The 24,891-nt window shown below is 39.9% G+C and overlaps 1 protein-coding gene across 2 annotated transcripts in view; it reads left to right on the top strand.

Moving 5' to 3' along the window:
- Positions 1-17,678, top strand: part of rprd2 (regulation of nuclear pre-mRNA domain containing 2) — a 55,437-nt gene extending 37,759 nt beyond the window's left edge. Inside the window, exons 12-13 of one of the 2 annotated variants that reach the window (XR_209537.4) lie at positions 15,974-16,068; positions 16,581-17,678. The gene's annotated coding sequence lies outside the window, so the exon portion shown is untranslated. The remainder of the gene's footprint in view (positions 1-15,973; positions 16,069-16,580) is intronic. The other variant, XR_001925084.2, reaches the window with a different exon arrangement.
- Positions 17,679-24,891: the final 7,213 nt, after the last annotated feature.

The raw sequence follows: 24,891 nt of genomic DNA, 5'->3' as shown, positions 1-24,891 counted from the left end.
TTGCTATGGTCCAATATAACCTAACAAACAAGGAGTGGTTTGCAAGAAAGACAGGAATATGACTAAAGGAGGGCTTAAATTAAAAGATAAGTAATACAAAGTAACAATAAAATTGTAGCCTCACAGAGCAATGTGGCTGCCGGGGTCAGTGACCCCTATTCGAAAACTGAAAGAGGTCAGAAGAGTAAAGAGAGTAAAATAATTAAAAAAACAATAAAAAAAAAAATTGAAGACCAGTTAAGAAATAGGCCATTCTTAAACATACAAAAAGTTAACGTGAAGGTGAACCTCCCCTTTAAATTTATACATTGCGTTTTTCAGTGAAATTGATCCATGGATTGTATTCCTTATAATCATATTTTATCTGTTAACTGAGTACAGCAGATGTTTTGGAAACAGTGTCCAAGGACAACTAAACCTTAAAAAATACAGGGCCAGTAATACTACATTTTATATAATGACCTTGTTGTACCAGCTCAGAGATCTGACAGCCCTATTACAGGTAATGCCTCTAAAGCTGTCCATAGTTGTCTTCCCATCTTGGATCTGTTGGGTATTAGTGGCACTACACATGCTCAGTATGCTCTGGGTTGATGTTGAAGAGCTTAGAGTTTGCCGAAAACCTGCACATTAGCAGAAAATTAGATTTTTTTTTTTTTTTGAATTTGACACTACAGGATTGTTTTTTTTTTTCCGTCATTCTGTAGAATGTTGTAAATCTAAATTAATTACTAATTAGCCTTACATCATGAATTTATTATTTGAATGTGCATATTATGAGTTGGTTCCTAAGCTCAGATATCTGGCATTACCCCAGAGCTAACAGGTTGCTGCTAGGGGCATCTTCAGAGGCACAGATGTTCACTGCCAAAGGATTGTGGTGGCCTAAGGCTGATGTCGGACGTGGCGTATTATCGGCAAGACGAAAAACGCTGGCCGAGAATACGCCCTGCTACTGTAAATCCTACCTGTGCCTGTGCCTGTACCTGAATGAATGAGATACGCTCGGGTGCAGGCACATGTAACCGATATACCCATAAAAGCGCGTGAGAATGCAAAGTCTCGCGTTTTTATGCGTATTTCGGCTACATGTGCCTGTACCCGAGCGTATCTCATTCATTCGGGTGCAGGCACAGGTAGGGCGCTTTTACAGTAGCAGGGCGTATTCTCAGCAAGCGTTTTCGGCTTGCCGAGAATACGCCACGTCTGACATCACCTTAAAGCCCAAAATATTAAATTGTAGTATGTCTAACCTATTTCTTTGTTGAACATTAGTTCTCCTTAAACAGAAAAGTCATTTTGTGGTGTTACCCTTTTATCTTGTTTATTTTTTTTATTTACAAATCAATTCAGACATTTGCCATGAATGCTGGGTTCCTAGGCTGTATTATTAAGATATTCACCTTAAACAAAATTGTGTTCAGTAAAAAATGTTGAAACTCTTAAACTTAAATTGGATACAGTGGAAAGTCTTCCCCTCTCCCAAATTTTGAAATATTGCTCCCCTCATTCGGACACACTATTTTGCACTGTATGTCACCCTGTGTGAATTAAGTGTTTAATGTGCTGCTTTCCCAAGACAGCTGCTATTCTTAACTTGCCACGTAGGTAATAGAGCTGCTTTGAAATGCATTTCTTCCAGGCCCTTGTCATGGCATACAGGCTTAAAAACGACGAGTCCTATATCTATTAGAGGCTTGTAAATGACAATGTGAATAGACTAATTTCTAGACGTAGCGCTAAACTTATAATATCCAAACATACAGCCTTGTTTAAAGAAAATGCTGTAAATGTTGACTTTTTTTTTTTCTTTTTCCTTTGTGCCTGTTCATAACTCATGTGATCTGTGTGGAAAAAATATTCTTGCATTACAGGCAGAACTAATAAAAATAAGGCCGTCTGATGTGTATTAATGTAATAAAAATGTAGTCTCGACGATCTCACCCACCATACTTACCTTAGCTATGCGTTTTAGAATGAAAGGTAACCCATTTTTATATGCGACTGTCACATGACATTATACCATCCAGGCAATGGAGCTGCTTAGCTATGTGGCAATATAACACTAAGTAGATTCTTTGCTGTTTTGGTATAACTCTTTAGGAAATGCCAACATGCAGACACAATATTCCTGTGGTATGGGTTTTTTTGTGGAGAAAATGTTGCCTTTGCAGTTCAGACTACCTTTTTATTTGTGTATTTTTGCATATTTAATGCAAATGGAAAGCAATCACCAACACCGCTGAATAATAAGAACTTTTATTGCCTTCAGGAGTTCATAAATTTGCCGTCAGGGCTATGGTGAATGTGCCACATTTTAAAAAACATTAAAAAAAAAAAAGAAAGACATAACCTTCTCCCTTGGTTCCTACTTCAGGCTCTCCCTGTTCCGTCACGCTCTAGTGTATTTATTTTTTATTGCATGTGCCAGAGGTCTCTGATGTTTAACATTTAAATGAATGGGGCCGCGCAGGTACCATATGCCACTTGAAAAGTGCCATGCCTGCCATCAGACTAAGGCCTATGTCACAAGTTTTCATTTTAGAAAATGCTCATTTGCTGCATTCTGCCCTGACAGGCATGGTATATGGCTTTTTTACACTGATGGAGCAAATGCAGAGTGTGTCTCTAGTCTTGAATCGACAGATAACATTTTGTTACTGCCCAAGACAGAGAACATTAAACTAAAGAAACCTTAAGACAGTCTTAATTAGAATGTATGGGACCATTCATTGTGTAAAGGCTTTCATATCTGAAAATAACCCCTTAAGCTGTGCAAGGAAATGCTGTGTTTTAGAATCCTAACTTAAGTTATGAGTATTCTGAGAACACTATTGATTATGGCACTTTTTTAATTTAATTTTTTTTTTTAAACGCTGGTGGAGAACATTAAGTTTTGGCTTCTTTCCGTCTCATATATGGCACATTGATAGAAGGAAAATCAGCCTATCATGCCTACATCCAGGATAGATTTTGCCTGGAAAATACATACTTTAATGCAGATGGGCAACATTTTTATTGGTTCACCACCAGTGCCATTGCTTTCCTTCTATATCTTGTTGGATGGCAGCTGAATGTATAGCTACAGTCACTGACAAAAAGCAAGATGGGCCTTTCATGAAACACAGGAAACAGTCACATCAATACTTTTCCAGCGGAAACATAAAACACCCCTCCCCCCCCCCTCAAGTTCCACAAGTGTGCAAAATAGAGTGTTTCTAGGTGAAAGTAAGCGCTTGAGTATATTATGGAAGTATTCTACTAGAAGGATTGGCAGAGACCTATTCATCTGCAACAACACTCTGGGATAGTATTGGCTTCATAGCATTTACTGTTTACAGACATTTTACATAAATGCGCAAATGGTGCTGTGACACAATTTCTACATTTAATCAGTATGCTGTGAGAAAAACCATGATTGTAGTGATTAGGTTGCTATAGGTTTCTACCCTTTCGTTCAGATATTGATTTTTCTACTGCTAGTACGACATTTTAATCATTCTGTTAACATTTTTCTATTCTGTATGTTCATTTGTGTAAAATTTAAAAATGACATCTATTATGCACCTTAGCTAAACAATGAGGGATACACCATATCTAAGATTTGGGTCAGCCAGGCTACATGCCAGGTTTTAACAGGAACATGTCAATATGCCTACATAAACCCTAGTGCCGCAATTGTTTTCTAACTGATGTGCCTCCCCATTGGTTGCACGAAAGATCGTTCCTGCCCCTCCACTGACGTTCAGGACTGAATCATCTGATATGGAGGTAGAAACAATAGAAATTCTACCTCCTGCCGATTCAGCCTTGAATGTACATTTTGCTTGTCAATGGCGCCCAATCAAAATCTTTTAACCTGGCCGATCAAGGAGTTGACCGATACCCGAAGCCTTCCGCAATATCGGCCACCTCGTTGAGCCGCCATACACGCTCTGAATATCGTACAAAGATATTATCGGTGCGTGTATGGCCGACTTTACTTGTGTTCATCTCTGGCACAGCTTTCTAAGTGATGGTATGCATGGGGGTGGGACAGTGTTCTGATGTAAATGACATGTGCCTCAGCTAATAAGAACATTGTCCCACCCCCAAGCATGCCATCACACAGAAAGGTGTCTAACTTGCAGCCTTTCCAGAGATCGACACAGGTTAGCACGGGGGGAGGTACATCAGTTAGAAAAGAAGTTTGTTAGAGTTTAAGTAGGCATAGTTCCTGTTAAAATTGGAACATGTCACTATTCCTTTAATGTAACTTTGAACCACTAGACTAAAGACAAAAACTTTTTGTTCACAAATGGTAGCATTTTTCACCATTTAAATATGCAAATTAAGGATCCACTGAATAGCGAGCCGAGTCTTAATTAGCGTATGCTAATTAGGTTTTTTAAGGGTTAAATCGTGAGAAAAATTAAACGTTTGTGTTTACGTGACAAAAAGTCACATGACTTTTTGGATCCGGTTCGGCCATATTCTGCCGAATCTTGGCCGCATACTGAACAAAATCCTGGTTTCAGTGCATCCCTAACGCCAATTGGGGGATAAAGTTCTGTAAGTTGATCATCAAATATTTCGCAAATGCGTCTGAAAAAGATCCAAAGACACCATATGCAGTGAATATGAAGTACTTTCTCCTTGTGTCGGGATCAAAAAAAAAAAAAAAAAAGGCAAGTGATTGTAGTTAGTGTAGCAGCGTAATGTCTCTACAGAGGGTGTATGTTTAATAAAAGCTTAATTAAAATTATGATTTGTCAAGATCCCTTCATCATGAAATAGGACAAAAAATATCTTAAGAGAAAAAAGTGTATTAGTTATATCAAGGTTAAAAACATGCCCAATTAGCGCTTATTCCATCGGCAGTACTTTTAAGCCTATACCACAAATCAAAAGCCTGTTTTAAAAGTCTCTAGTGTCACTGTTTTCCTGCGTGGTCTTCTAATATATGCCTAATTATTTAAATGCTTCCTTACAATTTAGCGTAAGATTGACCGATATTGCGCAATGACATTCAAATTCTATAAGTAAGCAGGAAATAGTTGGAAGTTGAGTATTGATTTCAGAGATTCCAACACCCTACTCCATATCCCTACACTTTAGCTGAAGCTCCTCTGTGCAGAGGAACCCTTGATGTGCCAAGGAGGGATTCGGTGCTACCAACAAGGCCTTCAATCTGCCTGTTGGCTCCATAGACTTATTTTTTTGACCCTCTATCACGGGTCAGGAACCTTTTTGGCTGAGAGAGCCATAAACACATTTTAAAATGTAATTCCGTGAGAGCCATACAATATGTTTGGCTGCGGGGCAAGGTAGGGTGGGTCCCAAGGATGCCGAATGTGATGCAGAGGAGGGCGTGGCCTGCGCTTGGCGGATAGAAGACATGTACCAAGGCTTAGAACACGTATTCTATCCACCGAGCGCAGGCCACGCCCCAGTTATATTTTTTATTAAAGATTTAGCAGCGAGCCAGATGCAGCCATCAAAAGAGCCACATCTGGCTCCCGAGCCATAGATTCCCTACCCCTGGTCTAACATGTCTTCAATGAGGATATGAGCTCGCACCATGGAAGAAGGTGGAGGGCAGTGTTGTATAATTTTGAAACTTAAAATAGGTTATTTAATTTATGAGGGCTGTGCGTGCCTGGCATCACTAAATATGATTGGCAGTAGCCTTCACGCCAACAGTATACAAATAAGATAAATCCTTTTTAGTACATAGTAAAACAAAACTCTGAAACCTGGTATTAAAAAAAACACCATATATTTTCTAACAGTAGTCATGATTAATTGAGATACATTTATCAAGTTCTAACCTTCGCTGAAGTAATTCCTCTTTAATATCTAGCTGGTGCAAAGGAAGATGATTAAAACACTTTTCTGACACTAATTTTGCCAGTGAAGGTACAAAAAAAAAAAAAAATGACCTTTTTCTTGGGTCAGTACTGTAGCTATTACCCATAACATGGAATTTACTTGCTAAAAAAAAAAAAAAAGCAAATCAATCTGAAACTTCTTTAATCTGGTCAAACTGGATCACTGTAGAAAAATGATTACTCCATTTAGTTGAATCTTTCTTTATTCAATACTCAGGCTTGTCTTCTAATGGAATTATCCGTTGGTATATAAAGCCCCTTGTGCATTTACACAAAGAGTTCTGATGTAGTTTAGACCCCATAACATTGCACTTTGTGGGAGAGTACAATCCCAATGTGACAATAAAATGGGACAGTCTCTGGAAGCTGAAGAAGTCCCAAAATGAAGGTCCACCTTCTAGTGATGTGGGGGTTAGGAAAAATTTATCCCATGCCCCACACTAACCCGTAAAACTGTAACCTGCACCCAACTCTAACGTGCAAAATGTTGCCATTGTAGGAACTGCACCCAAACTGTACCTGCATTTTCCTCCCTCTATGCTATTTCTGTGCATGCCTTAGGTTCCAAGATGGAACCTTGAGGAATAAAGCAAGAGTGAACTTTCCCAGTCTGACTACCTAACCTGCGCCACGTCGGTTGCCCAAATTTCAACCCTAACTTGCCTGACTTAAGGGTAAACCAGTGGTTGCAGGTCAACCCACACATCGCCTGCACAACCAGGTTTAACCCTACCCCCCTCAATCAGCAATACACATAATTTGGTCCCATTAAGGGTTTACTACTGCACATTTATATACCTCAAATAGACCTAATTTAGTCTTATTAAGGGTAAATATATTTTCAGGCCTTCCCAATTCTATGTATGGGGCTTATAAAAGAGGCCAGGTCCAAATTTTAGAAACTGCATATTGGAACATAGGTACCTAATTAAAGTACATGTCCCATAGGCCTTTACCTGAAACACAAAACAACTTAAACTAAATAGAAAATTCAAGTCAAACAACAAGTACCAGCTAGTATCAGCTAAATTCCCAATACAAAAAAATGTAAATTCACTCTCTGCCACGTTTTCAGTAATACAAAGGATGGTAGGAATCCAAAAATCATTGTGGATATTTGACTTGGTACTATAGTTTGCCTTAATGGGGATAAGCGTGGCACTTAAATAGGATCTAAACTCCAAAATATGATTTGGCGTAACCTATTCAAAATGGTTCTCTGAGCCATTTTACAGATTATTTCACATTCACGTTTTAAGTGGTTTCTGGGATATTCACAATTTTAAACTGCTTGGCAAGTTTGGCTCAACAGCTCTTTGAAGGCCAAGAGTTTCAGCAACTTTTTCTATGCACTTCCTGGGTTCAGTTAACTCTGGGGTTGCTGACTCACAGTTGAGCAAAATCGAAAAAGGCTAAAAAAAAAAAACCATTAAAACCATTTTCAACCATTAAAAACTGAAATTTAATGTAAACTTCAAAATTGCTCAAAGAAGAGTCCTGAGTAAGTTTAGATCCCCTTTAAGTCTTATGGCACGTGGGGAGATTTGCCACCTGTGGTTAAATCTGGGCTACCTCAAGGTGATTCGCTTTCAGTGGGACAGCAAGGGAGATTTGTTGCTGCAGTAGAGCAGATTAACTGCAGGCAATAAATCTCCCCTTGTGCCATTAGCCAAAAGGACAATCAAAATAATACCAGAGAGTGCACCTCATTGAGATAAATCATTTACCTTTGGCCTGTAAACCTCTACTGGGGAGGGCAACACCACCATTCTTTCCTTTTGTTAGGCGAAATGGCACTGGCACACTCCCCATCAAAGTGCCATGTGTTGATTATCATATTTATTATGGAAGAGGCCCATCTGCCTGGGGTAAAGGGTTAGTAATTCAATCCATTGGCACCATACCAGATGAGATCTTCCAACAAGTCCTGTAATGCCTTTCCCACTATAGAACCAGCTTTTGCCATTAACAATTTGGCCCTTGTTTTTATATCTTTATGCAACCTTGTGCCAAGGGATTGCAGGAACATGTTGGGGGAACATTACCTTGGCATAAGATATACAAGGATAACTTTTATATCTTATGCCAAGGTAATGTTCCCCCAAGGTTGCATAATGATATAAAAACAAGGGCCAAATTGTTAATGGCAAAAGCTGGTTTTCCAAGAGTCACTTAAGTTGCATGGTCTAAGAACAAGGGCAGCTTAGATAAAAAAAAATGCGTATTGTTTACTTACCCTAAGATTCTGTAACCCGTGTTTTCTCTCAGTTGGGTATTCAGTGTGCTTTCGTCTTCTGCCCCAGATGCAGTTATTTGAGAACTTCTTCCAAGGTGCATGTATTTAATGCCATCTATTTATAAAGCAGCATCTATTTATGTAAAATCTTCACATTATAACAAGGTTGGTGACTGAATCGGGGATGGGTGGGCTGTAACCTAGAGCTGGCAATACTGATTAACTCTTTATACACTGCCCTCCGCTTACTCAGTTTTTTTGTTTTTTTACATATTCTTACATTTGGATCAACCCCTAACAATTTATTTCCTTTTTTTATAAGGAAATTCTCCTCTGCTTCATTTTTACTGCCATCACATGTCCTATGTGTGTACATTTTCAGTTTAATATTAGAAGACCCCTTCAAATAAGTATGCGTATAAGCACAAAATGGCAAAAATACAGGAGAAGACCACTGCCATAAATTTAATAGAAAAATCTTGCTATGAAAAGTACTGTTGGCGACTTCCAGTTCACATCTATGGCCTTTGGATCTTTTGTTCTATCTTTCTAACACTGATCAAGCAGTTGTTGAAATCCTATGAGTCTCTCAGAGTTGGACCAGTTATTTAATCTGACTGAACAAGGCTCAATAGACACTGCACAGTGTGGCTCTTATCAGATACTGGTTCCACCAAGGTAATTGCTTCCTTCAGGAGATGCATTAGTAGAAGGACATTCAAGCGTGGCTTCAAATATGTGTCCTCCCTGGATTTATTGTATCCCTTCCTTGTTTTATTTTGATCCAACTTAGCTTAACTGTTCCATAAACCCAGGCAAAAAGCTACAGGTAATCTCTTTGGATTGTTTTCACTTTTTAATATAGTTCTAAGAAATTAGGGCAATACAAACGGGATCATACTTTCTCCTACTTTGTGTTGCTGTTCTACTCTGGTGACCAAGGGAGATGAAAACCTCAGATAGTTCAGGGTTGTCTTCTTTATCTGTGGTTTTTCTAGAATTTCCACAGCTCATGGTAACTTTCAGTCTTGCTCTTCAGGTAGGAGCTTTTTCAAAAAGACAAAGGGGCACATTCATTAAAGCACGATTGACCATGAATGAGAAAAATTTGTATTTTTTCTAATTGTTAGAACTTTTCGTATTGACCACGGCAATATTGTTAATTATTGTTTGTGGTTTTTCGTTAAATTCCACAAAAAAGTCGTATTTTTCACCATTTCGGAATTCATTCAAGCTTTGGTATCGTGACTTTCTTTTGGCCAGGTTGGAGCTGCAGAGCGCCATTGAGTCCCACGTAAGGCTTCCAGTCTCATGTATTAAAGTTTCAAAGTCAGAAAGGTTTTCGCGCCTTTTATGATCGTTCGGATACATAAATGTTGTGACTTTCGGATCGCAACCACAATATTTTCGTTCGAGAAAGAAAAGAATTTTCGCACATCAGAAATTATCTTGGTTACTCCGAATTTTTTCCAATCGTGCTTTTCACCAGGGAAAATTCGTGTTTTAATGAATGGGCCCCAAAAAGTGTTCCTAATTTTTTTTTAGCTCAGATTTGATATGTGATGAATTCTTATAAGGGCTTGTTTGTGCCAGGGCAAAGTATCTTTGCCATTGGACATTTACTTGCAAAACTATTGAAACCCACGGCAAATCTTGTGCACTGTTCTTACGATGTGAAATAATTTCCAGTGGACTAGTCATAAGCAGAAGGGTAGCAGAAATTCTCAAACACACAAGGGGGGGATGCAGATGGATTTTGCGGGCCTTTTGTTTGACCTTTGTTGCCTGGTACAAAGTGTACTTGCTGCAAATACTTCCAATGTATAAGCATTGGCTGGACTTTATTGCAAAAAGTCAAAGGTGCATTTTTGTCCAAAATTTTCATTTGGATTGGGTAGTGTAATCTTGTCCAAATATTGTTCATTTGGAACACCGATTCAAAGTTGAACCCGTGATTAGCAAGACATCAGTGTGCTGATTAAAAGTAGCGAGGTAGCTGCTTTGTAAAAGAAATCTTCAGTTGGAACACTTAGGGGCTGATTTACTAACCCACGAATCCGACCCGAATTGGAAAAGTTCCGACTTGAAAACGAACATTTTGCGATTACTTTGCGATTTTTTCGTATGTTTTGCGATTTTTTCGGATTCTGTACGAATTTTTCGTTACCAATACGATTTTTGCGTAAAAACGCGAGTTTTTCGTATCCATTACGAAAGTTGCGTAAAAAGTTGCGCATTTTTCGTAGCGTTAAAACTTACGCGAAAAGTTGCGCATTTTTCGTAGCGTTAAAACTTAAAGAATCCGAAAAAATCGCAAAACATACGAAAAAATCGCAAAGTACCGATCATTACGAAAAAAACGCAATCGGACTCCATTCGACCCGTTCGTGGGTAAGTAAATCAGCCCCTTAAGGTGGCCATACACGTGAGCCGATGCGGTCCCCGATCCAACTAAATCTTTTAACCTGCCCGATCGATATCTGGCCAATTTCAGGCCAGATATCGGTCAGCCATGCCCCTCGTTCCTGCCCCTACACAGGCCCGTGTATGGCCACCTTTACTGCTGGTTTTGGAATTGTCTCTGGAAGCAATGTCAACACAAGAACTAATGACAAGGGAGCATGGCAATTTTTTATGGGTGATCAGAAGCAAAGAAACTTCACATCACCGTGTGCAATATCAAGAGTTGGTGAAAAATGTAAATGTCACCTCCATTGAAGGCAGTGGAAATTCCATGGTTCCAGTGAACGCAAACCTTAAAGGAACAGTAACGCTAAAAAAAAAAGTTTTTCTTTTAAAGCAACGGTTCTCAACCTGTGGGTCGGGAATCCCTTTGGGGGTCGAACGACCCTTTCAAAGGGGTCACCTAAGACCATCGGAAAACACGTATTTCCGATGGTCTTAGGAATAATTTTATGGTTGGGGGTCACCACAACATGAGGAACTGTATTAAAGGGTCGCAGCATTAGGAAGGTTGAGAACCACTGTTTTAAATGAAATATAATATACTATTCCCCTGCACTGGTAAAAGTTGTGTGTTTGCTACAATAACACTGCTATAGTGTAGCCATGGGGGCAGCCATTCAAGCTGGAAAAAAGGAGAAAAGGCACAGGTTACATAGCCGATAACAAATAAAATATCATTATATTCCACAAAGTATCTGTTATGTAACCTGTGCTTTTTCTCTTTTGAATGACTGCCCGCATGGCTATACAACAGCTTTGTTTATAGTAGTGTTTCTAAGGCCCACACCCCAGTTGTACCAGTGCAGGGCAACAGTACATTATATTGGAATTACTTTTATACACTTTCATTTTTTAGTTTTCCTTCAAGTTTACAATGACATTCTTGACAATTCAGTGCTTCTTACAATGCGTGCAACAGTTTGGAGAAGGAGTTTGCCTGCTTTAGCACAATAATGTCTCAATGCACAAAGCAAGATCTAAGCCTGGTCGCCAGTTTAAGTGCAAAACCTAAATTTATACCCTTGGTTTAGGAATGACCTGTAAGACAAGCATGTAACGTCATACTTTCTACTGTTGCAGAGTACACCCAACATACATATAGGAGTAAGCAATATATGAAGAAGAAGCCTTTCATATACATGTAGCACAGATCAATGCTGCCACCCTTTATATAAATTAATAGCCACAAACCAAACATTCAAGATGTTTGCTTTTCATACTCCTCCATGTAGAGGAGTGGACTTCATGTTCTCTTAATTTGTGGTTGTTTATTTTAATGTACTGCCGCTGGTTTTACACCATGTGTAATTTTGGTTTGGATGGTCATTGGATTGGCAGCCCAATGGTCTGTACATGGGATCAAAAGTGTTTAGTCTTACAGTGGGAAATCCCACCAGCCAAGGTACACATTGGGCAGCGGGCTCCACTGTGAGGTTTTCATTGGCCTGTGAGCCAAACGTTCTGATTATGTAAGGGACCAAATCAATTAAAGAGTCTGCACCTATATGGCTAACTTTGGACTATACAGGCTAAAGAATAATTTCTGTGGCTAGTCAATATGATAAGGCATAGTTATAAAAAGCCCTCTTTAACTCGCAATGCATTTGCACTTCATGACGTTGCTTCTGTGAGAAGTATTTAATCCAAAAGGCAGTTTAAATTTTGCTTAGTAGAAATGTGCGACTGAATGATAGGTAGGCCAAAAATGGTTCTTTGTACAGAAACCTGGATTAGCAAAATACTGAATCCATTACACACTATTTTCTTGAGTAGCAAAACAAACCCAATGTTTATATTAAAATGTTATCAAAACCAAGCGGAGAATTTCCCTGCTGGGAGCTTTAAAGTCACAAAAAGCAGAAAACATAAAAGCTGGAGACAGCAGTATTCTCTCCATCTATCTAGTTTTTCCAATTAGATCATTTAACAGAAATATCACATTAATAAGGACATAAAAGCCTAGAACTTTATTATCTTCCTAAAAAGAATCCCACCCATTTACAAAAGTCTGTTAGTATAATTTTTGTTTTAAATTTGCTCTTAATTCACATGACATAAAGGGGGGCAATTAACATTCCGATTTTCATGGTGTTCTAGTTATCAAAAGATCCCAACTGAAAAAGCACAAACAAAAAAAGAAACAGGAAAAATGTGAAAACCGCAACTTTTTCGAATTGTTGCACAAAAACCGCAAAAAATGACGGTCAAAAATATACAGATTATTCATGCAAATCATGGATTAGGGGCATCGCTACTACTTAGAAGTAGATAAAACGTTTAACGCGCGTTTTTGTTAGTTAAGAAAATATTTTGTTTTCTTAATGACTCGCTTGTTAAGAAAAGTTCCCCAGCACTAAAGTCTGCAGTTATTTGAGCTTTCGGTTGGTATTGCTGGCTGTAGGTAAATATTAGGAATGCACTGAATCCAGGATTCGCCCAAGATTCTACCTTTTTCAGCGAATCCACGCTCCTGGCCATACCGAATCCTTAAAATCACATGGCTTTTTGTCACATAAACACACAACTGAATTCATATATGCAAATTAAGATTGGTATTCGGCCGAATCTTTTACAAAGCATTTGGTGTTCGTCCAAATCCAAAAATAGCGGACTCTCTGAATCCCTAGTAAATATAATCTCTTGCGTGCAGTTACTTCTATTCCCCAACAACATGTGCCTATGAATTTCAAGGACGCCAATGTGGAATAAAATCACACAAACATTTACTCACATTTACTAATCCACGAACGTCCGAAAAGCGTCCGAATGAGTTTTTTCCGTAATGATCGGTATTTCACGACTTTTTCGCGAATTGTCGCAAATTTTTTGAGCGCTAAATACGAAAAAGTCGCGACAATTCGCAAAAGTCATAATGGCTATGAAAAAGTCGCAACAATTCACGAGAGTCATAATGGCTATGAAAAAGTTGCGACAATTCACGAAATTTGTAATGGCTATGGAAAAGTCGCGACAATTCGCACAAGTCGTAACTGTTACGAAAAAGTCACGACAATTTACGAAAAAGTCGTAACGGCGACGAAAAAATCGCAAAAGATGCGAAAAAGTCGCAAAAAGTTCATTTTCCAATCCGAATTTTTTCATTCGGATTCGTGGAGTAGTAAATCAGCCCCATAATGTATCCAAAGGCTAAGTATACGTTTTATTTTTAAATATGTACCTCTGGCTTTTACAAATTCCAATACCAATACTTTACTAAAATCCCTGGCATGTCGTGTACAAGACCTTATTTTATGGGGATAAGAATTTCCCATACACTATAAGATCCGCTAGTTTGGCAAAGTTGACAAACAAGTGGATTTTTCCCTTGATATGCCTACCTAAGGCTAATCCTATTGTTGGGCCCTTGGGCCAATGACGGGAATATGAGCCATCGGAGTGAGGACATCAACGTGCCATTTTGGTCCTTGATCCGATGGGAAAATCGAACCTGCCCAATTCACATCTGCCCTATTTTCTAATTTACCCAGTCGTGTAGGCCTGTGGGAGGGCCCAATATACAGGCAGATGGGCTGCAGGGCTTAAATCTGCCCGGGTATGGACGCTTTTACTGCCCGAATGTCTAGGCTCAAGGCACTAAGGAAAAGTGGTAGGCTGTCATGTGCAAGACCTCATTTTATGGGGATGAGATTTTTTTGTTTCTTGTATAAAGCTGGCCATACACTATAAGAAATGCTTGTTTGACAAGTTTGCCAAATGAGTGGATCTTTTCCCTGACATTCCCACCTTAGGTGGGTGATATTGGGATAATTCCATTGTTTGGCCCTAGGGGGGAAATTAAGCTGTCAGAGCAAGGACATCAATGAGACAATGAAGTCCTTGATCCAATGGAAGCATCAAACCTGCCTAATCCGCATCTGCCCGATTTTCAATTTTACCCAGTCAGGTAGGCCTGTTGAGGGCCCCATACCTGGGCAGATAAGATGCCGAATCGATCTGAAGGGCTTAAATATGCCTGTACATGGCTACCTTTACTGCCTGAATGTCTAGGCTCAAGTCATGAGGGAAAAGCAGTAGTCAGGCTGTTGCAATATTCTTCCTGTAAGGAACCAATAATATTCTTTCTAACATTCACTTTCTGATGTGACTCCTCAATCCTAATGGATTTAGGAGCATACAATAACAGATATAATGGGCCTCTTGCCCAGTTCCTTTGTATAAAGTTCCTAGATGAACCGTATCTCTCTCATTTGGCCTGTGGCCTTCACACTGAGGAAGTGTATCTAATCATACCACCGTCATCCCCTTTTTACATTTAATTACACAGTACAACTGCCCACACTTCCAACATGTTAATTCACTTTTAGCGTGCTGTAAATTAGGTTGCTGCCCCCTTTTCAAAGAAATGTGGAAGGTTGGGTGTTTTTAAAGGAAAAAAATTTCATCTAGAGTGTTGTCCTTTTGGTAACAGCCATATTTATGTGGAGGTATGTAAGTATTCCATGGTAAACGGTAACATGCTTTTAATAAAGCCTGTGATTCCATTTATCTCTTCCATCAAGGACAGATATACCCAGAATTGCTAAACTGAGATGAAAACAGAATTATCCAGGCCTTTTGTGACAAGGATAGATAGCAAGAGGTGCCCTATTGATTAGAGGAAAAAAATATATGTATACATATTAAATATTTGAGTTTTTCAAGAGTTGCATAATATGTAATATGTATGTAACATTTCCCATGAAAAGATAATAGTAGTAGAAGATAACATGCAGGGCTGTCTTAACTATTTCTGGGAGTCCCCTCCACAACATGGTGGTGCTTGTAATTTGTTTCTGATTTTGATGATACTGAGCCATATTATTAATGGTGGAACTATACAATGTAGGGTTGATAGTTAAAAAGAAGCAATATGTTTAAAAAACAAAACAAAAACTAAGCACTTGAAATTTACATTTGTTTACCAGAAAACATCGATATTTCCTAAACCAAATCTTCAACCTTCCGAGCCAGACTCTTGAGACAAGAGCTACTTTCCTCTATCGGACCCCAGACTGCAGGGCTGGCAGCATCCTTTATCATTGGGTAGTAAGGGCTGTGCTGGAGTCCTGTGTTAGTAAAATAACAAGTAAAAACAAACAATATAAGGAATTAAATTAAAAAAAAAATATCTGTGGTTTTGTAAGTTTATTCAACTTTAAATATGCAAGCAGCAGCCTTTATATCTGAAATTAAGCTTGTGTTTTCTACAGATCATGTAAACTGTAACATTTACTTTAGGAAGTTCCGTTATTTTAGCTGGCACCAAGTTCCCTATACGCCCTTCCAGTCAATATGAGTGCCAAGACACAACTGTCACTAAGGGTTTTATTTAAGCATAATCTACTCACAAGTCACACGTTTTCACAAACTAACACAATCTCCTGCATGTGCTTAATTTAAGGTCTGCCCTGGAAGCCAAGGGCCCGCAGTTCTGACTGGTTGCCAGTTGCTGTTAAGACTGATCTATGCCAGTGTTTTTTTTTATAGGAAAATACAGTAAGTGTAAACCCCATTGTTAATTAGTATATATTGCTTTGCCTTATAATGCCATAAACTAACATTACTGTTGTGTTAGGGACCGCGGGGCTCATTTATTAAAACCGGGCAAATTTGCAGTGCAGTGTAGTAACTCAACTAAGTTTTATATAGAATAAAAAAAGTAACGTTTTGGTGGGAAAAGAAAGTTCACATGTTTTTGCAGGCACAGAGAAGTATTGATTTCATCTAGGCCCTCTCCTCCATATTGAACAGCAGCCCTGTTATGCTTTATTGTGTTGTGTCTGCATGAATTCTGTGTCAGTCTTTTACAGCTGTCTTAAGACAGGATTAAAAAATAATAGAGGAGTCTGGGTAGGGGGTGGAAGAGATAAGGCAGAATGAAGCTAGAGTACAGTTGTGGCCAAAAATGTTGGCACCTTTGCATTTCCTCAAAGAATGTATCAGTGCTGCCATTACACTTAAAAATAACAATGTTGTGGTATTCACTTATGTGTTTCTTTTGTTTACAGCTAAACAACCCCCCAAAAAAATCTGGAAAAATTCCTATCTCTCATTATTATTCTACACGGGAACCCTAGAATGCATTGAACAATTTTAATGGCACCTTTTAAGAAGGTTGTAAGAAATATTTGGATTTCGGGCAGGTAATTCTCCTTTTATTTTTTAATAAACTGACCTGTCATGATGATGTAGAGAAAAACACATATTGTGTGTGTGCACCATACTGAACATGAAGAACAGAAAAAAACAGAAGAGACTTGAAAGGAAACATGGACAATGCAGAGGTCAAGCCCAACTTAGAGACCTTAAGTTTCCAGTGTCCACAATAGACAAAGTTAACAAGACGTTTTAGGCCCATGGCTTTGTAGCCAATCTCCCTGGATGTAGATGCAAGACAAAAATTAATCAAATGTTACGGAAAAGGTTTATTCGAATTCTGGTACAAAATCAACTTCCAGAGAGATTCAAGGGGGCAAAATGGTGGGATACCCAACTGCTGACAGAAACATAAAAAAGCCCAATTTGAGTTTGCAAAACCTTAAGCTAAAATGCCTCTGGGATGAAATAAAATTAGAACTTATTAGCATCTCTTAGTTTACTGGGAAAAAAATGAAGCAGTGGAAGAAGAGAACACCATCCCTGTTGTCCTTATTGCTGATGTGTCTAGGTTGCTTTGCTGCCTCTTGATGAGTCTGTGCACAACATCATGATATTGTGAGATTACCAAGGCATTTTGGAACACGTTATTGAACCCAATGTCTAAAAGATGGCTCTCCAACACAGATCATGGCTCTTCCAGCAGGACAGTGGTCCACAACACAACTCAAAAAAAAAAAGTTATGGTTAATGCCAAAATGCTATACTGAAGGGGCAGCAATGATTACAGATATAAATTCCACTCAAGATCCCGGGAAAAGCTCTACAATCTGCAGTTGGAAATTCCTGTAAAAAGAATCATGGAACCCTGGTTTTATCTGCTTCAGACTTTATTTTGCCAATAGTTTTGGCCCTTGTTTGTACAAGTAATAATTGTGCAGAGCAACAGTGTCATCGTTTTATAAGCACAATATTGTCTTCATGCACTTACAGTAAATATTTCATACAGACTTTGCGTAATCTTGTATCTTTTTAAAATTGCACACATTACTCGATTAATAATATGCGATTCCTGAATTAAACTTGGGCTAAAAGCTACCTGTAAAAGTGTGACCTTTAATAGAGCTTTTTGGTCAGACTCTGCCTAACAAATGAGAGGTATACTGCAGTTCTCTTTCAGGTCCACCACGCCACTGCCAGCTAAAGAACAGACTAGGGGGGGCTACAAATTGTTGAGTGACCCTGGATATCCTGGACGTCTTGGGAAAGTTGTCAGTCTAAGTAAATGGATAGGTGGTACTAATAAGGGGGAAAGTGAGTGCTGAATGAAAAGTGAAAGCAATTGACTAAGACAAGGAGGCCGGAAAGGCAATATATGATTGACAGCTGGCATTTTTAAATGCCTTTATAATGGGTATGGATGTGTTAAGAAAAAAAGGAGTTAATGTTTCATGTTTAATTTGAAAAGGACTTTTATTATACAGTTTTTTACGTCTGGGTGACAGGTCCCCTTTAGGGGCAGAATGTACATACAATACAAACCCTGTTTATTGGGCTTATATTTAACACAAATATATTTTGTTCCTTGATGTCCAGAGCTGTAGGAGTAGGGGTGAGTGTTAAAACAAGGCTTATAAAAAGCACAGGCCAAGAATTGGCCCCAAACGCTGCCATTGGCTTTCATCTTTGCCTGCACCCGGAACCATTGTGTTGGCCCAGGCACATGTAGTGGCAGCAAGCAGCCCGATATTGCCCACATCAAGGTAGGAATTGGGAAAGATCTGCTTGTTTGCCGCTAGCTTTTACACCACTTGTGATGGGGTTCTTTGACATGACTTTAATATCTTCAAGTCTCCATACTAAGAGGCAGATTTACTAAAGGCGAGGCTTTTGATGATTCTTAATAGTAAGATTCAAATAGTATTTGTTCTTTCAGTAATAGCAGAAATTTTCTTGATATAGATGGCATTTTTTAAGAAATAATGCAAAAAATTGTGGACAATAGTAAATGCCAGAAGAAGGTTTTTTTTCCCCATTTGGCAAAAAACACGGGAAGAAAGAACTTTCTACTTTTTTCCCTGGCAACAAAAAGTTTCTATAAAGTTACTATAATTTCAGCGTGATGTTTTTGTAAACAACCTGAAATCTTTCACAGACACTATTATTAATAATAGATTATTTGGCTAACGTTACCGTATAAACACAAGTTATGGGCTTCGTGGCTTAGAATCAAAGGGTTAGGCATCAATTGGGTTTTAACAGGACCACATTTCTGCCTATAAAACCCTGGCCACCACAAACTGTCACTTGCAAAGGTGCCTCTCCCCAAGCCCCAACCTTAATGACCTTTGTTGGAAACCTGCACAGCTTCAAGAAGAGCAGCCTTAAGGTTGATAGTTGGTCATGAGGAGCAAGTCTTTATAGACCCGATGTGAGGAATAGGTAGAGGTAGGGGGCGATAAAGAGGAGAAGGCAGGAAAGGTGAGTATTTAAGACAGAGGCTGATAATGTGCAGACAAGAAAAGGAAAAGAACAGGGTGACAAGAGCGAAGAAGCAGGATCAGGTATGAGTGCAGAGCAGAGAGGACGCAGGATTGGAGACCGGAGCGAGGACAGAGCAGGTGAAGACTGGGACTGGACAGGATGGAACGGTTAAAGACTGGCTGACCCCAACCCAACAATAAGGATGCTGGGGTGAAATAGCTAGACCTGGGAACCAGGTTAAAAGAAGCATGACTGGGAAATGAGCAATTACCAGCTGCTCTCCTGATCCAGTGTTTAGTGATAGCAGCCTACAACCAGGAAATCCCAGGTTCAAACCCCAGCAGAGCCTTATACCCCCGGAGAAACATAGCCTATAGAAACTCCCCAAGTGTATGTTCCCTTTTCAGAAGGATTCAATAAGTAGTGCTATTTTAAATTAGACCTATCTATGCTTTCGTTATTTATTGCATTTTTGTTCCACTTTCACTTCCTTAATGTCTGTTACTTCCATGTTCTGCATAGTCAATGGGGCTCCTTTATAAAAAGTATGCAAACACAACCAGTCAGTGATTAGTTTTTTTTTTCTTAAGCCAGCTGCAGTTTGAACAATAAACAGGAAAGAATGTAAATAATGGCGATGGGTTTTGCCCAGGTACATGTTTGCCTTGCAGAGGACTAAGTAGGAGAATGTATTACTGTTCACAAATATGCCCTTTGTCTAATGAGCTGCTATTTATCCGAAAGTCGAAAGCTTAGGGGAGTGAGGAATTTGTTTATACAGAGCTCATTTAAATTTAAACAAATTGCCCAGTTTACAGAAGGTAAGAGGTAGTGGAGCTTGGAGAGAGAGACACAAAAAAATTTCTATTAGTTCTTTATAATATTAGCCAAAAAAAACGGTAAATATGGATTTTTTTAAGACTTTAAGAAAAGGCAGAATACATTATTAACTTTTGTACTCATGGTGAGTAAAGTGAAGTGAAGATTGTGTCAGGAACCTACACAGGTCAGTAAATGGAACGGTGGGGGGGGGGGGGCAGGAAGGCAGTTGGCAAGGGGCATTTAGCACTTGCCAGCTTTTATAGGTATGGTGGCAGAACTAGTTCCATTTTGATAACCATACTATCCCCTCAAGGTTATTTCTTAATAGCTGTGACATTATGGTCCATTTTACCAGTCATCATCATTATTTATATATATAGTCATATATGTGTGTGTGTGCAATAACAGGACAAATACAATAAGAATACACTGAGACTTCATTGACAATAGTGATGAGACCTAAAACTGCTGTTGTTTCAGCTACTTACAACTGTCAGAGAAACAAAGGCTATTGAGAGCCGCCCCTAACATACTGAATGTCCTTGTATAACAAATGTCATCTAATCCAACTAAATTACAATTCAACCAAATGGCACTCTACTGTTATTGCTTGGCCAGTCCCATTCATGAAATATAGTCATTAGTGACCTATATTGCTTCATTTTTTTTAATGGAGTGTTTTTATTTTTACTACAATTAAACATCCTTTCCACATCTGAGATACATTAAATTCTTATTGGAGTGCTAGGAAGCTGAGAAATGTATCAGGCATCAACCCAACCCAAGGATCAAAACTGCAGCACAGAAACGGACTAGCGCACCTGAATTATGGGAGCTCCAACAACGCATGGAGTCTATTGGTGAAGAACAAGGCAGGATCTAGAATACATTGCAGATTGTGGAAGGAAGGCACTTGACATCTAGATAGCCTGTGCCTATGCCTTATTTTCTAGGAGCACCAGGTGGGACCTGATCAGCATTCTATGGACATTAATTGAGACCATACGGATCGGTTGCAGAAGACATTCATACCACTGGGAACATCTTGGTCTCCTGTTGGTGGCCTGAGCAGAAATCCGGTCAATGTTTGTGATATAGAAGATCAGTACTATTGGGTGATCAAAAAAACTGGTATCCCAGGACAGGTATCTCCAGAACTTTGAGCAAGGTACCTCACAAGTAAACATGTTTGCTGCCCTTGAAACCAAGAATGGTGGAGAAGGAACAAACAGTCACAGCCTTGACCTCAACCAAGATACTGGGGTCATTTATAAACACTGGGTAAGTTTGTACCTGGAAACCAATCAGATGATTGCTTTCAGTGTTCACCCTGCAGCTGGCTGTAAAAATCTAACCACCGATTGGTTGCTATGGGTTACTGCCCAGTGTTTATAAATTAGCCCCTGTGTTTGAATATTCAGCGCTACAGACGGAACTGTCATGAATTGACCTGTGTAAGGGGCCAAAAAGTTTCTCAATGTGGGTCTACAAAATATTACAGTGTAAAGGTTGAATACTTAAGCATTTGTTTGTCATGACATTTATATTCTACCATAAACAATAGTTTCAGTGTTTTAAAATAAAAGTTGCAGAAAATGAAATGTGTTCAAGTAAAATGAGGGAAATGGTCTAAAGGCTGTTACACTTGTGTGTGTATATGTTTATAGAGATGTGTATATATATAATAATGGAGGGACATGATTGTCTCATGTTTATATTGTAACATGGATCTCCCTGATATTTAATATCGACAAAGTATCTGTGTATAGTAAAATGTAACGAAAAGGAGAAAGAAAGGTAGGGTGGTAGGGTCGATTGAAAGGATGCATGGACTTAAAGGAGCCCTTAAATGAATGCCTGTTTAGGTATTAAAGGAACAGTAAAGGCAGCTAATCGGCCCGTGTATGGGCAGAACAGAGTGGCCTGGCCGACCGATATCTGGCCTGAAATTGGCCAGATATCGATCAGCGAGGTTAGAAAATCCAGTCTGCCCCATAACCTCGCCAAGCGAGCGGATCTTATAGTGTACGGGCACCTTTACACCAAAAAATTAAAGTGTTTTAAAGTAATTAAAATATAATGAACTCTTGCTCTGCACTGGATTACAATGGTGTTTTATCTCTTATCTGCGATGTAACCTGGGCCTTTTATCCCCTTTTCCAGCTTTGAATGGCTGCCCCCTTGGCTACACAGCAGCTTATTTATATAAATTATAGTAGGGTTTCTGAAAACATAACTTTTACCAGTGCAGGGTGATGGAATATTATAGTTTAATTACTTTGATACATTTTAATTTTTTGGTGTTACTGTTCCTTTAAGGAGGCAATACACAGGCAGATTTCAGCAGTTTATTTACCTGTGTATGGGCACACCGGAGGGGCCTACTGACAGACATCTGGCTTAAAATTGGCCAGCTCTTGATTGGGCAGGTTTGATTTTCCCGTCAGATCAGGGACTGCCTTGGCTCATTGATGCAGTCCGACGGCCCATATTTGCCTTTTAATTCAGTCGGTTGGCCCGTGGGCGTATTGGGAGATGATTTGCTAGTTTGCCAACGTCACCAATGAAGCGCACCGCGTATGGCCACCTTAAATTGGTAGATAACATCAGGCATTATTCATTAAGTTCCAATACTGGACCAGATGATGTTCTAGTGTTCCAAAGATGCCAGTTTTTCTGGTTCCGGTATTTCACAAGCAGCACAATACATGTAATGTTCCATCACTGGCCTAGTATGAAATAGCGCCCACGGGGCCAAATGATTGAATTAGCCCAATATCTCCCATCGTACATGGGTAAATCAGGAGACTATACACTTGTCTGGCGACCTCGCCCAGTGTATGGCCTCCTTTACTTCCAGGGCTCCCTGTGTGCTGCACCTCATTGGGCAACTGACTAACGGATTGCACACTTTCCAGGGCCGTCATTCCCAAAATGGGGACATCAGAACATTGTGTGTGATTTATCAACACTTGGTAAATCGTGCAGGTGAAATTATAGTGGAATTCAGGTAAAACTGCTTTGTACAGGACCTTTATTTATAAATGATGTTTCATTGTAGTATGTAATGTTTTCCACAAGGGGGCAGCAACAGTCAATTAATGTGAGCAAATGGCTTTGGTTTGGCGGCTTTATTTCCATTTTGCAATCTGTATTAAATATTTAATTAGCACAAATGTTGATGGTAAAATATGGAAACCTTTCTGGTTTTGGAATGTGAATGAACACAGCACATTTAATTAGTAAGAGGAGGAATAAACTTTGGGATGATGGGAGGAGCTAATGGGCAAACTAGTTCAGGGTGATACATACAGGGCTGCTGGTGGGGGGGGGGGGGGGAGTTCAGTGGGATACATACAGGGCTGCTGGGGGGGGGGGGGGGGAGTTCAGTGGGATACATACAGGGCTGCTGGTGGGGGGGGGGAGTTCAGTGGGATACATACAGGGCTGCTGGTGGGGGGGGGGGGAGTTCAGTGGGATACATACAGTGCTGCTGCTGGTGGGGGGGGGGGGAGTTGAGTGGGATACATACAGGGCTGCTGGTGGGGGGGGAGTTGAGTGGGATACATACAGGTCTGCTGGTGGGGGGGGGAGTTGAGTGGGATACATACAGTGCTGCTGGTGGGGGGGGGGGAGTTGAGTGGGATACATACAGGGCTGCTGGTCGGGGGGGAGTTGAGTGGGATACATACAGGTCTGCTGGTGGGGGGGGGAGTTGAGTGGGATACATACAGTGCTGCTGGTGGGGGGGGGGGGAGTTGAGTGGGATACATACAGGGCTGCTGGGGGAGCCCTGTATCTCCTGGTTATCAGGAGATCACAGGGCTGCTGAGTGGCTGAGCACTGGGTGTGTAATAGGGCTGCAACCTTTTCTGGGAAACAATTCCAGCCTACTTATATTTTTATCATGACTCCGTTAATAACATAAGCATCATTATTACTGGCCAAGCGTGTAATCAGCCTGCCTGGTGGGAACTCTAGTAAGTAGTCTGTACCAGCCTAGAGAGAAAGCACACACTTGTACACACATTGGGGGTCATTTATCAACACTGGGCAAATTTGCCCATGGGTAGTAACCTATCAAATTGTTGCATTCACTGTTCTACCTGCAGCTGGCTGAAAAAAATGACAATCACTGCAAAATATTAGATTAGCGATTTTGTTTTAAATGTTTCCAGGTAAAGCTCCATAAATGTTACTATTCTGTGTGTGCAGTGAGAAAATAGCGCCACCAAATGACTGGTATTGGGGCAATCCCCTCAATATACTAACTAAACTATACTATACCATAGATATTCAATGCACTGAATCCAATTCAGCAGGACAAGCCCCCTGAATTTGCTCATAAAACCCCCAAAAATGATGCCAGCGAGACACTCGTCTATATTGAACTAACAACACAATGTTGTATATTCTAATAACCTACCATAGAATATTGCAGCATAAGCATTGCCCTGTTCTAAGCACATTCCAGCAGGAACAGCCTGATCACAAACTGCTTGCATATGTATGCCCCTCTGCTAAGCACATTCCAGCAGGAACAGCTCTAGATTATTGCTGATAGCCTGTAGAGAGTTACCAGAAAGCCCAATATATACCTGCCCTTACCCCTTCCTTATAAAGTGGGGCTCACAGTACAGCCATAACCCCTAATGCATTGCAGTCCCCAGCAGCCCGTTGTGTATAATGTATGTATAGCAGCACTGCACTGATCACAGTACCCACCCAAGCAGCCCTGAAGGAATCAGTTGCACTGCTGCCATTGCTCTGTGCAATACGGAGCAGCTGCAACTCATTCTGTGCATGTTTCTGGCACATAGAACTCAGCCCCAACAGTCCCCCTGCTCTGGGATGAGCTGCCAGTAACTGGGCTGGCAGTTATAGCAAGCTAGACACTCCCCCTAGATGACATCACAT

Source organism: Xenopus tropicalis, chromosome 8 (assembly GCF_000004195.4).
Source record: "Xenopus tropicalis strain Nigerian chromosome 8, UCB_Xtro_10.0, whole genome shotgun sequence".
NCBI classification, from domain to species: domain Eukaryota; kingdom Metazoa; phylum Chordata; class Amphibia; order Anura; family Pipidae; genus Xenopus; species Xenopus tropicalis.
This window is presented reverse-complemented; position numbering and strand designations above follow the sequence as displayed.